General features: G+C 31.4%; 1 long non-coding RNA gene across 1 annotated transcript in view; it reads right to left on the reverse strand.

Annotated features, from left to right (window-relative positions):
* Positions 1 to 8,812, reverse strand: part of LOC116852510 — a 16,872-nt gene extending 8,060 nt beyond the window's left edge. The window contains exons 1-4 of the long non-coding RNA XR_004379788.1: positions 8,578 to 8,812; positions 5,242 to 5,593; positions 5,031 to 5,161; positions 4,618 to 4,955 (exon numbers count right to left, since the gene is read on the reverse strand). This is a non-coding gene — a long non-coding RNA (uncharacterized LOC116852510). The remainder of the gene's footprint in view (positions 1 to 4,617; positions 4,956 to 5,030; positions 5,162 to 5,241; positions 5,594 to 8,577) is intronic.
* Between the last annotated feature and the right edge of the window lie 1,133 nt (positions 8,813 to 9,945).

Raw genomic sequence — 9,945 nt, forward strand, 5'->3', positions numbered from 1 at the left:
TCATAGCGTATCACACTTACTTTTTAAAGTTCCTCCAACGCTTGTCAATCCTAAAAAACCATAATCACTCAGAAAAACAGCTCTACAGCCATTTTTAAACATTTGACCTTTGAAGGCCATATAAAAATTTTTCAAAATATAATTTTGAACGTAAAATTTCCTGTTCTTTCCAAATCCGGGGTAAAAAATAGGGGTTCCCATTGAAAAAAAAGACCTTGACCTTCAAATAACCTTGAAAGGTCATCTCAAGGTCAAGGTCATTAGCACAGGTTTGTGAACCCTTCTGTCCTGAACATTTTTTGTCGCAACTATTTTCCTGTAGAACGGGTAGTTTAGGAGATATTCGGAATTATAGATTAAAATGGGTCACCCTGTATACAGGGTGCGGCAAAAATATTGGACCGGTAAAATATCTCGTAAAATATAAATTTTACAGAAAATTGTTTTAGATAAAAGTTATAGGGCTTAGGAAGATCTATTTACTGTTTTAACAGTTTGACTTTGGGTGGCGCCGCCAAAGTCAGGTCGAGATCAACTTTGCTTTTTTAAATAAAAACATATATTTTTTATTTCGGCATTTTATTCTACATAAAGAAACAAACAACTTTTATTTGAAAAAAATTTTATACGACTTCCATTTTCTAAGATATTTACGGAAATATCTAAAAAATTATTGGTTTCAATAATTTTTTACTCGAATTCTATCAACTTTACTGAAAAATAGCAAGAGATAAAAATTGTATATTTTGTTCTCATAGAGCTCTGAGAATTTTTTTCAGAATTTTACGCTAATTTGTCTGATATTTTTTATGGATGAAACTCGGTCATTTTTGCGATTTTTATAACATGATATACTTTTTTGTTTACCTCAATCAGTTCCACACCTCCACTGGCCATGGCTCTATGAGTTTTCAAACATCCTGTACAATTACTGTACAATTACGGTACAGTTACATACAATTTGCGAGTGTAGTTTGAAGTTAAACATGTCAGATTCTTACACATAATACGGTCAATGTCTTATTGGCCAACTTTCGTTAACATTTGCCGCATCGTGTGGATCAACGTTTACCGGTTTTATACGCATACAAGTATAACATGGATGTTATTACATGTGCAACAAAATTAATAATAAATGTATAAGAATTGTCATCAGCAAATCTTTTATCTAATTATAATAATATAAAATGGATTCCAAATCACACATCATTATAACACATAACATAACAATATTGATGTGATCCGACTTAATACAGATGATAAAATGTTTCGAAGTGAAATAAGTATCACACACGAATAAATTTTGAAGGTAAAGAAAAAGATATATAATTTTTTGTATTTAATAATGTATGCATAGTATAGACGGTGTAATCTACGAGAGTGTCTTGTTCGGTTAAACCAGAAGCGGTACTTTCTTCAACTTCGTAGTTTAAATGATTATTATAACGCAACGATCTTAAGATGCATTAAATAAAATAGATGTTCGAAAAATTTGTTATTATATATTCAATTTCATCAGAGTTTAATCGAACCACATTACCAATATTGTAACGTGTTCCATTGATTTTCACCCATTTTATATTATCATAATTGCATAAAATATTTGCTGATAACAATTCTTGTACATCTGCATTATTTATTGCAGTAACTCTTGAAAATGAAGTTTCATATATAACTCTTTTAGAAAAACCTTTATTGCAAATGAATCTATCGCACAATCTATTCGCACTGATGTTTCAAAGACAATGTATAACATGGAATTTTACGTGATGTAATAACTGTACTATTCTCTTTAAGTTGTTTGTGTTTTGCTTCAAATCGTATCGATGATGTTTTTTAATGGTCCAAATCTTTTCATTACCCTATGATAGTGAACTAAAAAGTGATGCTTCACTTTCAATTTCGTTTTGAATAACTGAAGCAACAATTGTAAGTATTGTGTCATAAGCAAATCAAAAATATCAATAACTTCTGGTAAGAAGGTTGGCAATACAGTAATACAAATAATTTCACATTAAATATAATTTCCAGTAAGGATTGTTAAATTAAAGATTGTTTTCTGGTACTAAATCACCAATTAACAAGTTCAGATTTAATACGAAATAGAACACTTCAGAGGCAGATAAAATTATTATTTCTTTTTTTTATACAATCTGATTGTATTTCAAGAGGAATGTTCTGATTCGAGTCACAAATAAAATACGAAAGTCTTTCGTTTAATATATCCAAAGAAAAAAAATTTTCTTTATATATAAAGTAATTTAATATTTTTGCAACGTCGTATCTACATATTCCTTCTAACAGATCATGCATGGGATCTACGGAAAAATTCATTCTTACGTGAAAGTTTTATATAACGTTAAATACACATTCTTCTTTTACACCGAAATTTTTTTCCGTACAATGTAGTGAGTAATTTTTCTCTATCCTTAAAAAAGTAGTGTTTTCATTAATTTCTTTTTAAAACAGGTTTTGTCCTTGTAACAAGTTCTACAACAGTTTCTTGAGTTAAAACTCTGGGTGAAACCTAAAATAGTATTTAATCCCAAATTGTCGCCAACAATGTATGGTATAATGAAAAAAATTTTTTTTCTCGCCATGTACATTAATCTCGATACCAAATTCTTGTAATTCTTGAATATGTTTAATGATGTAATAAAATATTTTGTTTCCTATTTTTTTGTGGTCTTGATAACTATGTATTTGGAACAAAAAAATATTTTTTAGCATACTTGAATACTCCTCTGGTATTCTAAGTATAGTGCAATAAACTACATTCAGTTTATTTACTGACTTATGTGAACCTAAGAGGTTATTAATCTCTAAGTCATCAAAATACAAAATCAAGGGAAATGTTGTTTTTCCTGCCATTTTAAGTTCAATTGACCAAATCTTCCAAAAAGAACTGTTAAAAAATGTTGCAAAATTACTTTTTTTACTTTTCTCTATATAAGACATAATAAACTGAAATATGTTTGGAAGTTGAAGAAACTGTTGTAGAATTGTTTTTAAAGGAATAAAACTCAGTTTTTGCTTGTATATTATAGGTTTTTTAAGAAGTTCTACTTTTCATTTAATACAAAATAGAACATTTCAGAGCAGATAAAATTATTATTTCATTTTTTATACAATCTGATTGTATTTCAAGAGGAATGTTCTGATTCGAGTCACAAATAAAATACGAAAGTCTTTCGTTTAATATATCCAAAGAAAAAAATTTTCTTTATATATAAAGTAATTTAATATTTTTGCAACGTCGTATCTACATATTCCTTCTAAAGGTCATGCGTGGGATCTACGGAAAAATTCATTGTTACGTGAAAGTTTTGTATAACGTTAAATACACATTCTTCTTTTACACCGAAATTTTTCTCCGTACAATGTAGTGAGTAATGTTCTATTTCGTATTAAAAGATGTTAGGAATGAATAAATAATTAATAACGAAGGCTCGATGAAATAATTAATACGTTTTAAATATTTACATGTTAGATATTCACTTTTGAAAGGTGTAAACTCATGTTTCAAAATATGTAGGAATTTACATAAGTCGCTATTGTCATTAAACCTGTTACTAATAATGGTCAAAAAAACTGAAATAAATGATTTGTATAACTTATGAATGACTTCATGAATTATTTTCCTACTCAACGAACCAGAAGCATATAAAGTTACCAAGAAACAAAGTGTTTCGTTAAATACTTTTTCTTGGAAAGCCTGAATACTCATGTTTTTTGCTTCTAAAATACTGGAGTCTTCGTTACTTTTCAATGGGAGCATTTTATTTTAATCTGGCAAAGTTTTATGCGATAAAGTTATATTATATGGAACTTCATTTTGAATATGACAATTTATACTGTCTTACAGTTTCATTTAAAATTTGCACCGCATTATTTGCGAGATGATTACGTATAATGTGCCTCTGCAATATACATTAGTATATTTAGCTTAACAGTTTTGAAAATTACATTGAACTTCACTATTCATAAGAGTTTTGTGCTTTAACTTAATATGTGACATTGCACTATCTATGGTGTGAAACGAATTTTCGCAAAAAAAAAAACAAAAAATCATTTTTCTTTTTATGTTTCAAACAGAATATAAAATATAAAAAAGAAACAGTACATAAAATATTAATATATTATATAATGTTGCGCAAAAACTGAAATATATATATAGCGGAATCTCTCACAACTATATATATCGCAACATTTTATTGTAACTTATATGGCCAAGGCGTAATGTTACTTGGAAACGCTTGTTTACAGTTTAAACATTGTGTCTTATGTGCACGTAAAAATTATATTTTGACACATGAAATTGAAGTTGGATGATAATGTATCCAATAAAAAAAAGGAAGACGCATACACACGATCGCGATCGCTTCTAACACTATTTCTGCTTCACTTATCTTACTTTGTCCCCACATGTAAGTTGCGAGAAGTTCCATTATGTATACTTATACATATCTCTACATACATATTTCTTTGTGTGTGTATAACTTACAAAAACCCTGTGTATTTAATACTGCTTGATAACTCACTTAATAGTAACTGATACTTTACATAAACAAAGTTAACTTATTAAACTTATTCTAATTGTTCTTTGAAATTACTCACAGCAGCTTCTTCTTGTAATGTATTTGTATCTTCCAGTTGTTTTAAGCCATATACAATAAAAGATATTTGTGTGTCCCATTTCGTGGTGAGACGATAAACACCCTTCTGTATTATCCATAGATGTTCGCTATCTTATGGATATTTTAAATTAAATGAAAAGTCTTGAAACAGATGTCTATAGCCGTAATCGTATTAGCGACTTTATATAATGTTTCGTCCACACAAACATAAGTCTCCAGACTAGTTTTGTAGTCGCCTACAGTTATAATATACGGCTGAACAGTAGTTTTCAGTATTTCGGCACGTTTTTTCATTTCATATCTAATACGGCTCAGTATCTGTGAAAATTATTTATTTTATTATTTGGATATCGAAAAAAATTAGCAAAATAAAATATACCAAAGTTAACTAACATTAACATGTTTTATCATACTATTTTTACATGCTGCAATAGAGGCTTTATAGCTGTATTTACCGGACACAAACACTTTTTTCGGAGGAATAAAGTACAGCAATAATTGTAAAATGATTGCAGCTTTACTGTCTATAACAAAAAAAAACAGATTAATTACCACGTAACTTTATTGTAAACAATATTAATTTAAGCGATAGCGAGATATGTACCTTCATTTATTTCTACATTTTCCATTTGTTGTAACATAAACTTAACATCATCATTTTTTCATTTATACTTGTGTGTTGCTTTACAATAAAAAAAATTGTAACCATATATTGTAATTGAGCTTAATTGTTGAACCATTAATTTTTCCAAAGTCAAGAGCTATTAATTCGTGACCTTGAGGATGCTTATAAAGCTGCCATTTGTCAAATATATTCCATAGGTTTTTATCTTGCAATTGTTTCAAATCTTTAGAACGTAAAGTGTAACACACTTCCCAATGTTGCAAGACTAGCTCCCATGGAGCTTGATTATGTTGTCAATGTACGCTTTCTTCGAATACATTATTTTCAATGTCTGCAACATATGAAAATTTCATATTACCTCAACCCCAGGTTTTCTCTAGCATTAGCTTGATTCTGTGACATCAGAAGTATAAAATGACACACTGAAATTGATTGCATGCTATTTTTGAATTAATATATTTCTTTGAAACGATACTTCTGATTATTTAAACATACTTATAGAATGGTCTAAAAATCTTTTTAAAATCTCTTTTTCTTTGCTAGGCTGGAATTCTATGACACACGTCATCCGCTTAACGCGTTATCGCATAATCCATTCATTGCTAGATTTGGCACTTCAGTTGGGACTTTAAATAAAAGTGAAATATTGTGTTTAGTTACGCAATACGCATGATATAGAAAATATGTATCGTAGGACTCTAATCTCAGTTTTAATACTTTTTATTAATCATTTTATGATTCATGATTATTTGTGAAAGTAAAGCAAGTTTTCAGGGCATTTTACAAATATGCCTAAATAATCTAGAGTATTTTTCGTACAGATGTATTTTTATTTGAAATTGATGAGCAACAATGTTTAGAGTATTATGACTTATCTCGCAAGTCACAATGAAACAATATAACCACATATGAGCAAATTTAAGACAAAACCGAGCGTATAATATATATAAATTTCGGTTTATTTTCGAGTAATTTCATCTCTGAATGTTATTTTTGTCTTGTAACTTCGCAAACTACCTACTAGTCACTCAAGACTTAGAAATGTGGTCTTCGCATATCGTGGTAAAGCTTAAAAAATGAAAAATATGTGTGTCATAGTATGATATATGAAGACAACTCCTAAATGTCAAAGGAATCATAGCTCGCCAAATGATAAAGAAAACATTGGAAAGCGGAACATCTCGAAAATCGGATAACAGTTGCATCGGTTGTTGAACTTTGTTCGAAGATAGCAATCAACAATTTAAATAAACAAGAGAAATAAGAAACGTACAGTACAAATGTGTATTAAAAAAATATGTCTGATGAGGACTTTATATATGTTATACCAGGTATGTAAATATGAAACCGGAATTTTTGTATAGAAAATACACGTTTATTGTATAAAAATAATAAAAAATATTTTATTCGAAGTATTGCCCATCGCTAGCTATACATTTTTCCCACCTGTCTGACAATTTATGAATGCCACGCCAAAAAAACTGTTGCTCTTTTGAGGCAAACCAGTCAACCAGTCATTTTCGTACATTTTCGTAAGAAGTGAAGCGCTGCTTAGCAAGTGCGTGTCCCATACAAATAAATAGTAATCAGACGGAGCCAAGTCTGGTAAGTAAGCCGCATGCGAAAGTATTTCCCAACTAAACGCCTCAATCGTTTCCTTGACCGGTTTTGCTGTGTGTGATAGTGCATTATCATGAAGCAAAATCACTTTGTGTTGCCTTTTTTTATATTCTGGTCGTTTTTCGCGCAAAACTTGATTCAAATCGATCATTTCTTGTCGGTAGCGTTTAGTATTAACGGTTTGGCCAGATTTTAGCAGTTCATAATAGATCACATCCTTCTGATTCCACCAAACACAGAGAATAGTCTTTCGTCCATAGCGATTTGGCCTTGCAGTCGAAGTCGATGGTTCGCCTGGAGTTACCCATGATCTTTTACGCTTAAGATTCTCAAAATATGTCCACTTTTCATCCCCAGTCACAATTCGATGGAGAAGTGACTTTCTTTTATACCTGGCGAGCAGCATTTCGCGAGTGGTTTTTCGGTTTTCCTGCTGTCTTTCATTCAGTTCATGTGGAACCCATTTTCCCATCTTCTGAATCTTTCCCATGGCTTTCAAACGTATGGAGACGGCTTCTCGTGTCACATTTAATTGATCCGCGAGTTGTTGTTGCGTTTGAGTGTCATCCTCATCCAATAATGCTTGCAATTCGCTGTCTTCAAACTTTTTCGGTGGTCTTCCACGTTCTTCGATTCTCATGTCAAAATCGCCACCTTTGAATTTTTTAAACCACTTGTAAAGTATTAAATGGATATGGTCTATGTCACAACAAAAATAACAGTTTATTGTTCTTAACTACACAAGAGTCCGCTTGCCACGTGTACAGTGCACGCCGCACTCAACCGCTAAATTGCAACTCACTGCCCCTGAACCGAAATATACGTATATCGGTCTTAATCGAACTCTACGATCGACGAATTCAACCTCTTCATCCAATTAACACCGTTATTAAGTAACGCGCGGGACTTAGTTTCTGCCTACGTGTCATCTTGACTATGTTCTGCCACACACACACTCTTTCGACGATCACCTTCTCTCTCTACAGCGCCGCCTGTTCTACCCTATATCATCCGCTTAATACGACAGATGTCGCTCTATTTACCGATTACAACTATATTCTAATATATATATTTCTTACACACTCAAAGCACTGTGATTTACCAAGAGCATGCTCACCGTAAGCTTCGACAAGCATTCGATGCGATTCTGCAGCAATTTTCTTCAAATGGTAACAGAAAATCAATGCTGTCCGCAAATCGTAGTTTCCAGGCACAAAATTCGACATGTTCAATGCTATTAAAAACTATGCCGTTATATGAAACTTGTATTGTTGTAAGTTGAAAATCTTTGTCAGGGATGTCAACAAGGAAATGACGCTAATGACGCGGTTTGACGGTAACTACATTGACAGCTAGGGCCATCTATGGGCAAATTCCGGTTTCATATTTACAGACCTAGTATACAGGGTAACTCATAGAGCCATAGTCAGTGGAGGCATAGAACTGATAGAGATAAACAAAAAAATCTAATGTTATTTTGCAAAAATCGTAAAAATGACCGACTTTGTCATAAAAAATATCAGATGAATTAACATTCAGCTACAACGGCATTTCCTTCCTCTTGCCGCATGCAGGCACCTACTTTCAACTGTTGTTATACAAATAATTAGACTTTTTTGTTCATCTTAATCAGTTCTACGCGTTTATTAGCTGTGGCTCCATGAGTTTCCAAACACCCTATATGTAAATAAATACCATTGTCATTTGTACAACCAACATTCTCAGATTGTGATGTTCCTTGCAAAATTTTTTTATTAAATATTTTATGTTTATGCTGTCTATTCCTCCACATTGTCATTAATTTCCCTCGAGAGGGAATCGATTTGTTTTTTTCAGAATTTTTCTTTTTAATTAATAGAATATAGTAGGTTTCTTTAGCTTTGTTTGGAAATGTTTTGGTTATCATTACAGATATTTCTTCTGCAAGATCATTTGTCAAGCTGTAATAATACAAATATTTTTATATTTTTTATTTAAAAAGATAATAATTGCAAATATTAAATATAACATGCGAATATTAAATATATATCAAATAATTGTCACGTTGTCTTAGTTGTTTTTTAAAACGTGTTTATTGTCCTTTTTGGGTCATTGGATTTAACCACTTTACCCCGGGATGGACAAGTTCGTGTGATTGTGTGTGAGTAAAATGTGTAAACGTATGTGTGTATAAAATAATGATTTTACTTACTGATTCTGGTTTAATATTGATTCTTTCTTTTAAGTAATTTTAAATTATTTTGAAATCCTTCTCGTACTGTAGTTTCAGAGAGACTGAAGAGCTTAGGATCGGATTTAAGAGATTGGTGAAGGTTTGGGAATATGAGTAAAATGTAACGCGACGCTTAGATCAGGGGATATGTTAGGAAAACAAACCTTTATCTATCCAATAACTTATTTACGATTTTTAATGTTTTATCTTAGTGATCCAATTGTTATATATATATATATTGTTTGTGTGATGAGTTTTAATTGATTGATTTAAAAGCTAAAATCTGAAACTGACTTTCTAAAACTTCTACTATTACTACTAAAAACTGACTGATTAATTGATTGATTGATTGTCTGATTTTCTGGCTGAATGACTGACTGTTTGTCTTATCTGACTTCTTGTCTCTAGTCTTTTGTCTGATTCCTTGTCTGATTCCTTGTCTCTAGTAGTGTGTGGGCAGTCGCACCCGTTTTTATAGGCAGGTGGCGAGATACCCCCGCGTGAGTTCTCACCACCTTTTAGTAGAAGAGGAAAGATGCTTCTCACGACATGTGAGTAATAATCAATAGTTAAATTTTGACACCTTATTATCAGTCCATTGTTCTTTGACCATCCAGGGTATTTATTGCATTCCTGATGGTAACAGAAGGTGCGCTCGGTCGAACTGAAGAGAAGTTACGTCGGACGTAACACCTTCCCCCTTAAATCATAAGTGGTATATTTAAATAATGATACCACGTATGAGCGTGTTGTGTAAAATGGTTGTGGTTAATTAGTGTCTGTAATTTAAGTATATATATTTTTTTTTTGTGATACAATAATAGAATATGTGTAAGATAGTACAATAGATA

Source organism: Odontomachus brunneus, unplaced genomic scaffold (assembly GCF_010583005.1).
Source record: "Odontomachus brunneus isolate Ranch 3 - 2012 unplaced genomic scaffold, Obru_v1 Obru_scaffold_231, whole genome shotgun sequence".
Lineage (NCBI taxonomy): Eukaryota > Metazoa > Arthropoda > Insecta > Hymenoptera > Formicidae > Odontomachus > Odontomachus brunneus.